At 36.4% G+C, this 8,915-nt stretch overlaps 1 protein-coding gene across 1 annotated transcript in view; it reads right to left on the bottom strand.

Annotated features, from left to right (window-relative positions):
- TJP2 (tight junction protein 2) overlaps positions 1-8,915 on the bottom strand; it is a 63,106-nt gene that overhangs the window by 48,642 nt on the left and 5,549 nt on the right. Inside the window, exon 2 of the mRNA XM_039729600.1 lies at positions 2,447-2,567. The gene's annotated coding sequence lies outside the window, so the exon portion shown is untranslated. The remainder of the gene's footprint in view (positions 1-2,446; positions 2,568-8,915) is intronic.

The following is an 8,915-nucleotide window of genomic DNA, read 5'->3' as shown; positions in this document are numbered from 1 at the left end:
TATATATATATATATATATATATATATATATATAAAAATGTAATGTAATTATGTTTTCCTCACTGTTTTGGACAGTCATCAGTTCTACCAGATCTCACATATTACAAGTTTGTTCTGCTTTAAATCAGAAGACTGTTTGCTTTGTTTGTTGCTACTTTCTTTTTGCAAAGAATATTGCAATTAGAAATCATAAATGTATAGCATATTCACAGGATAAATAAAACAGCATGAGAATATGCAGAGGTGTTTGGTAACAGTTAATAAAAATTATAGTTGTGAGAAAAAAATACTTTTAAGTCTATTTGTTCTAACCACATTTTCATCTGAGCAATGTTTCAAATTACAGTGTAGTTCCTTGAAAATTACACTAGTAAGGCAAGCAAATGAAATAGTTTGACCTACTGCTAGAAAGTGAAACAAGGTCTTAACAGTGACTCTGCTTGAACTCCCCACATCCCCTCCTCTACAGACTGTGCAAATTGAAACAACTTTCCTTGCATAAGCATTTCAACCTCTACTACTTCAAGAAGCTACAAAAACAAAAACCATGATTCTAAAGAATGTAGTAACTATGTAGTTTAAACAAATCCAAATCACACAAGTGTGTACTATTTTTCTCCCCAGACACCATGCAAAAGTGTGTATCAACACTTGAAAGGAAATCTCTTCCCCAACCCCAACTTTTTCATTTTTAACTGCAGGCACATTCTGTTTGAACATTCATTTTGCTTACATCTCATTTCCTTCCTCTCTTCCCTATGTTTCTTGACTACTGGCAAAGATGTGAAACAATCCTCTGCTTTTAGCTATTTATCTGCCTTTCCCCACTGGAAGTCAAGCCCTACAACATCAAAGCTTTACCACAGTAATCAACTGTTACGACTCAAATTAATTAAGACAACACAATAAAGAAAACAAAAATCCCATTCTCATGGAGATCATTATGCTTATTAAAAACAAGCAAAAGATTACACAGATGTAACATACATCTGTTACTTTTTTTCCTGATATAGGGGTTAATTTAAAAAACAAAGCTTCATACAGCAGCTTTCAGCCAAGTAAGTTCTATAGAGCACGAAAACTATGCTTCAAAGCTCTGCCTCTCCCCATCCTATTTATACTGGCAAACCTCCTGCTGACAAGCTTATTGAGAAACAAAGCAGTTCTGCAGCCCTATTCAGAAACAGCAAGGTCCCAGCTAGGGTACTAATGCCCATTTTTGGGTGATGTTTTTCGCAAATGACTGAAGTGAGCTGGCAATTAGTCCAAAAGAGAACAGCAAGAACAGTAAGGAAGAAAGCAGATGGACACAGGCATCCAGTCATTCACTTGCCAGTTCCACAACTCCTAGAAGCCCACAGACAAAGCAGCTGGATGCACCTTCTGAGCCATCTTGACCTTTCTGATAAATGGTTCTGGAGTTTCTTTTGCTAAGAATTGAGCTTGCAATTATCCACATTCCCTGACGTAAAGTTGGCATACCCTATCACTGAAGGTTTTTGTTTTGAGGAAAATGTCAGAGGCTGCTCAAGACCTCAGCTGAGACATTCCTGCCTAGCTACACTTCACTGATATTATATCAAATTTTCCCTCACTCAGAAAATTAAACAGGGAAGTAGCTTTGGTTAAGTATGTCACAAATTAGAAAGTCAGAACAGCAGATATGCACATTTTTAAGTAAATTACTAAAGCAGCAATAGCTGCTTCATCTCAAAAATGGAAGTCAATTATAGTTTTGCAAAACATCAGCATAAAAACCTTTCCCTCTCTTAAAATCATCATCTGTTAATCACTTACAAAAACAAGCCAAGCATGTTCGATCGACACATAAAACTAAGGACGCATTTTACAGTCCTTCTGGAAACGCTTGAGAAAAGGTTTCACAGGCAAGGTTAATATGCCAAAAGGATTATATTTACCTTAATGATGTACTGTAAGAAAATATGCAGCAAAACAACTCTCCCTGTGTGGCTATTCTGTTTCCTAGGACTGACTGAGTCACTAAGCAACTCCCATGAATATTACCCTTTGTGCTTAAAGTAATTTATTTATCCCCAAGTCCATGCTAAATATTTATATTTGCTGAAGACATCACCATAGATTATATCCATTCTTTACCAATGTTTAGCTAACAGATGAACTAGCACAGGCCTGTGCATTATTATTTGCATAACTTTAGCAGAATATTGACTTCATTGCAGAAACCTCTCCTCTTCTGGAGCCTGTTGTACATCATCAAGTTCTCAGCAAATGTGCATGTAACCATATCAAAGTTTCATTGATAATTCAAAAGAACTAGTTTTAATTTCATATTACTCTACTAAGTACAATTTCTTGAAACCTTATAAAAACATAGCTAAACGAATATATACCTTAGCTAGCACATGAAAAGAATGCATAATTTTAAACTAATGGCTAGGTCTAACTGATAGAACTTGACCAGTACCTTGGGAGGAGTGATGATTTTTGAGTGCTGTTGTCTACCTGCTGTGCTATGCTTTGGGCTTGATGAACAGCTGTGCTCCCAGTCCCACTCACAAGGAGACGGCAGTGCAGTAGTTTGCTCCCTGAAAAACAAAGTTTCATTTAAGTCACATATAACCACAAAGGAGTGCTTGTGAAGGCTGGAACACTAAAGTCCTAGAGATAAAGATGATATAACATATATTTCCCTGCTTAGTTTGACATGCTTTAGCTTCCCTGGAAATCATGTAGAAATAGTGCTAGAAAAAAAGGAGATACTCAACAATAAGCCTGCACGAAAAGCAATCCATGCATTTTTGCCAATGAAATAGGGTATTGACAGGAAGCATACTTATAGTTACTTTGTTGCACTTTGTCCTCTCCACAAACCATCTGGCTTTTTGTTTCAGTTTAGTTTTGGTCCGATTGTTTGGCTTGCACAAGACTGTACACAGGAAAGCTAGTAACAGAATGCTGTCAGTAGCTTTCTTGTGTACAGTCTTGTATCTTGAGCATAACCTCAGAGAGAACAATTGGATACACGCGCTCCAATGATGGTAACTTAAGAACTTCAGTTGCCAAATGACAGAAAGAAAACAATTTCCAGTGTAATCTTTTACCCTCCTTCCCCTGCTAAACAGGCTATCCCTCTTGGGCACAAGTAGCATGCTAGCTTCCATTCAGCATCCCTGTCAGAGGGCTCCTGCTCTCCCTGACCCCTTGTCTAGTCCTTGATTACCCTCAGTAGGAAAAGAGAAAATGAATGGTTTCACTAAGATAAAGAAGGAACTTTTGACAGAAATAGAAACACAGGCTAGTGGTTAGGGTTTGGTGGTTGCTTTTGTTTTGTTTTTAAAAGAACACCAACACGCAACTCAGTACTTTCAATTCTTCTCTCAAAAACATCCTTCCAAAGTGTTCCATCTTCAAAGAAGGGTATAAGCCAGACTTCCCTAGGAAGTATATTACCTATTCTTTCAGCAGCTTTGAGTTTCTTTGCCTGTTTCCATGTCCCTCCCCCCTGCCCCCACAATGTACAATGTTTTTTCATTATGGTTAACACTCCATTAGCCATTCCTAGATCACTTGAGAGACTTAAGAAAGACATACTGAAAGAATTCTGCAGAACTTCCCTACCATCTACAAGTCTGGCCCAAGTTTTGATGTGCCTTGTGTGTCACATCCACTTTTTCCTGAGCACAAATATAATGAGGTCACAGATTTGAAAAAGCAAAATTAAAATATCTAATTTTTTTACATACATTTTGCTTCAGATTAACTTTGTACAACGTGCAACAATGCATGCACCTGCCAGACATCACACTTCGAAACTAGAAGGTTATTTTATCCTTTCTCCCCAAGGTCTTCCAGCATAAAAACATCTTTCTAAAAGTAAACTACAGTTTTAAATCAAGGCATGATTTCTGAAGTTGCAGAAGAAAAAGATGCTTAATATGAGTTTACATGACTACCAAAGAGCAGCACAAGCCATACTGGGCATTTGAAACAAACTTCAGCCTTATTGTTCTAGGCTGTGCACAACACTATTCTGGAGGCTGCACAAAAGTCACATAAGCAAGCTAAACCTAACTACCACTGCTGCCATCATTTTCCCTTTGTCAAACTTCATAAAAATCAGTCTGTCACAGAAATCATCACTACTCCAAACAAAGATGGAAGTAGAAAAATTTTACTTTGTAATGTCTTTGATATGAAAATATAAATTAATACCTTAGCAAAATAATTTATCTGCCTTTCCTGCTTTATTTTGCACAGTGGTCTGGGTTTTTATGCAGAATTCTTACAACTTCAATGGCCCTAGCCATCAACTCAAGTGCTATTTTTTATCTTAAGAGATGTTTTAGAAAAATAATGTGCTTAATTATGCACCTGAATTTGTGCAGTGAGGAGCTGACAAATAAGGACCACAATAACCTTGATTCAGTATTAGGTTCTGGGAAGTGTCTCATTTTGTTAAAATTTTTTCCTATACACACACACTCACACTTTTATCACATTTTATTTTTACAAAGAATGTAACAGGATACCTCTAGAAGCTGAGTGATAAGCTGATCTTAGCAAAGTGCATTATTAATGTGTTTATTCCAGTCATTTAGAATAAGCAGTATGCAGCTACAAAAAGAACAGTGCTTTTTTTGTCAACTTGGTTTACTTTGACTCAATTGCTGTTTACCAACCTTTCGTTCCCTGAAAGTTTTAATAAAAACATAAAAGAGATCCCAATTACAGTCCAATGACAACAGTTTTTCTGTTTTTCTGAAACTGTTGGAATGGCAAATCCAAACATAATCCAAATACATCTTAACCAGCTTGAAATTCTAAGTGTGTACAACAATAATTTTAACTAAACCTCTCCCTGAAAGCATGGGGATGTCCAAATAAGAATGCTGGAAATAAAAACAAATTTTAACAATGTATTTTGTACTTAGATACTGACTAATACTCAGTAATAGAGGAAAGACAAACAGTCACAGTTACAAAAGAAATAGACATTACAATTAGTAAGTTTCATTTTTAGAGGGCTTGATTCAAGCTGTGACTCTGCCAGACTAACCTACTTGAAAATGAAGAAGAATTCTACAAGAATATATATACAAGAACTTTCCAACACAGCTTCTCAAAATAGCAGGAGAAATCAGGTACCATTTTATCAAAATATAAAGAGCAGCTGAAAAAAAGAGATTTGCATTTATATGGAACAACCAAAGGAAGTCACAGTTCAACATACTCTGCTGTCCTGAGTTCAGACAGACTGCACTGAGAATCCATTTTAATGGGCAAGTTTTTATCAAAAAGCCCTACAAGCACTCATAATACACTGGAAATTCAGAACCAACGTGAAGAACACTTGTGTTAATAAAAAGACACAAAATATTTCCATCAGTGTATTGTCTAGACTAGTTTCTGTGGTTCTGGTGATAGATCTGGGAAAAAAAATCATACTGTACTTAGTGATTTATTTGCTTTTACTGTTGCTACCACAATTAAAGAAAGCATATTTGTGGAAAAATTATAGGATACATCTGAATTCAGTTGTAGTCAAACAGCCACAATTATAATCCAAGTTTTTCTTTGAAGTCTTGCTTACACAGAGCTATTCCAAACCAATAGAAACATACCAATTGGTCTTGGACAAAAGCCTCTCGTATTTTGCACTCCTTTGCAATGTCTGAAACATGATGACAACATTCTATTGTATAACAAAAATACAAGAGACCACAAGGACCCTGAAGACACCTATCCATCCATGCTACTCATACAGTTGCAGGTGGAAGAGAAAGACAACTCTGTTTTCCACACAACATACATTTTTGGTGGAAACAGTTATATACACAAGGATTTTTCTGAAGCCTAATACTCAAGTTGTATGGTACAAGATAGGAAAGCACTCTGGATTGTATGTAACAAAAATCAGAAAAACCTTCTCATAGGGAAACAGTATTCCTGAGTATGATGAATCTTGCTTCTAAACAGAGAAGTAAAGTTGCCTGCACAGACAGAAATTATTTTTCTTTTCTCATTTTAGGAACTGCTTCTCTGACAGATAAAAAATAACATGTGCATATTTTTTAATGAGGAGAGGGGAAACACACATATACATCAAATTAGTAGCAAGCAAAAAATACAAAACAGCTATTTCATTTCTGTTCTGATGAATACACGTGTTTATTCTTCATGCTCTTCAGCAAACTCCTAATTTAGAAATAACACCTTGTCCTAGTTGTTCCTCTAGCTAAGGACAGGTAGTACACAGAAATCACTAATGAAACCACTAAGTTCAACCACAACTACTGAAGATACAGAGCTTGGAAGGTACAAAAAAAATTACCTGTTTTATTAATAACTCGCCTCTTTCTGATAACCAGTTTTAAAAATGCATGATTCAAGGTGAGCACAGTTTTTCCCACAGTTACTCACTGATTGCTTTTTAACACTTACCCTGGATGTTGCCAAAGATTTGCGTGTCTACCCTCAGGAAGCAGCTCCCTCTTGTTAAGGGGAGTAATACCTATTGCTGCTTCTAAAATAGTTATGTATTTCTTGTATCGCATCCTGCCTTTCTCAAGAGCTCCACCACGTTAAGTTATCATCCAAATGCAGATGGTGCAACTGAAGTCATGCCTCTTCACTGATTTGAAATACTGCTTTTTAAAACATGCTGCAAGTTTGAAGCATAAAAACAGTGCTTTTTTTCCCCTCTCCCAGGCTAGGACAGTTAGCAGAAGAGAGAGAGAAACCGAAGAAAAACTCCTACCAGATTCCCCAGAAACGTCACTGTTACATAATTCGATCTTTGAATAAGACACTAATGAAAATGATTGAAGAGACAATCACGGTTCTAAGCCTGGCCGGATAATGCACACTCTCCAATTGACTAATCCTTTGCTAAATCTCTGCTGTCTATAATCTTTCAACTGCTAATGGAGCACTAGGTAACTTCTCTGTCAAATCCACCCAGGGAATAAAAGAGATCTGCACAGAAAACTTGAGACCATTTTAGACAGTGACAGCCAAAAATAGCTTTTGCCTTAACTTTTCTCACCAGAAAGCACCAGAAAGCTGTCTATGTTGGAAGTGTCACAAGGAATTTAGCTGATCCACTCAGAAAAGGCATGGAGAAATATTTCCTCATGTGGCTTGTACAGAATAAGAAAGCTAGAGACTCCCATTATGATACCTACTAGTCATTCTAATGTGCCTCACATAATGCTGGAAGCCACATCCCATGTCAGAATTGCTCTAGCCATGAGGTAAGTAACTGGGCATGCCAAAGACCTCAGGTAAGAACTACAAAGGTGGAGACAGATGCACATGTTGAAAGAAGTAACAGTGATATTTTGGAAACACTGCAGTACTGTCAAATTGCAATATTCAAAGAGATGTACTTGATTGCAAAACTAATCAAGGAAATGTTGATGTAATGCTTCTTAGATAGTAAGAAATTAATGCTTATATATATCTAGATATGCATATTTACATATATTATAAATACTATGCATTTAGGCAGCAATAAAGATAAAAACATATGAAGAAGAGATGTGACAGGAAGACTGAAGCCTGGAACCATGACTCCCTCTGTAAACTGTGCATATTACTTATTCCCTAGTATTATTAAGCATGTGTGTATTTCTTTTGGGGTGATATCATATTACATGTTACTTTTTTAGAAACCAAGATGATTTCTTGTGCTGCAAAATATTTAGCTCTTAACAACAAGATTTGTATAACTATTTCCAGATTCTACATTACTTACTGCATTAGCCATATTTGGGGTTTAATATCCAATCACATTTGTAGGTTATGTTAGTACATGCAAGCACTGAACTATATCATGTAACCACTAAATAGCAATCCATGTGACTGATCTTAGAAGAGCAAAATAAAAACAAGCATCTTGTAAATTCAGAGAACAGCACTACAGTTGTCAGAGGAACATGCTGATAAGGAGTATGTAGTCTGAAATGTAATGATGTATTAAAAAAAAAAATATATATTAAAACCACATGAATTAAATTAAGCAAAAAATTATTTTTCTGTGTGGGAAAAAAAAAGGCAAAACCAAAACACTTAACTACAACTTTAAACATCTGTATAGAAAGCATTAAGAAGCTTAGGAAAGAAGAGTAGTACTAGGAGCCTGAAGCACAGCTAACGTCATTAAGCCTTCATGCATCCTGACTTCTGGTAGCTTTGGTAGATCTATGGTTAAGGCTGTACTGAGAAAGAAAAGACAAGACAAGAAGTGAGAGGTTTTTGACAATTCCAGTACTTAAGGATCTTTTGACTGTCCCTGACAGTTCTATTTTACCCAAAACCAGAATTATTTTTATAAAATCGAGTCTTCCCTCAAAGCCGGTTTCATTAACAACTTCAGTACTATCACACTTTCACCTATGAAGTTTTGATATTTCTTTTTGTACACCTTCTCCCTTAACACTTCTTTAACTCTAAGCTTTCCCCTTACAGATCAAAGAAATAGTTCTTAAAAAAACTTTCCCACAGTAGTTTTCAAAGCCAGTCCTGTGCAGAGTCTAAAAAGCATTAAGTGCAGCTCCAGTCCATCTTTTGTCCCTTTGAGCAAAGCATATTAATTCTGACCAGAAAAGGAGCCCCATGACTAGTGTTGCACACAGGGAAGCCAAGCCCATACAACAAGCACAAGTTACTCCCAAGTACTGCTTTCAGTTAAATGGTGTGTGAAACCTCCAGGTATCTAGAGAGACTGACTCACAGTTAATCAACTTCCTTCAACTTTATTTAGAAACAGAAATTCAAAGCTGCTAGTACCTGCACTGTAGTGCTGCTAGTACTGAAGAATGACCTCTGTAGAGCAAACAAAAAGTCTAAAAAAGACTGTCCTCCATTGTTCCCTGCTGGAGAATTATCGTCCACTCCGCTTTTTCTGTCTTTGTATTTTTTCAGGAAGAACA

The sequence above is a fragment of the Passer montanus genome, unplaced genomic scaffold (assembly GCF_014805655.1).
Source record: "Passer montanus isolate IOZ18808 unplaced genomic scaffold, ASM1480565v1 scaffold7, whole genome shotgun sequence".
Lineage (NCBI taxonomy): Eukaryota > Metazoa > Chordata > Aves > Passeriformes > Passeridae > Passer > Passer montanus.
Note: the sequence above shows the minus strand (reverse complement) of the source record. Positions and strands in the feature narration are given on the sequence as shown.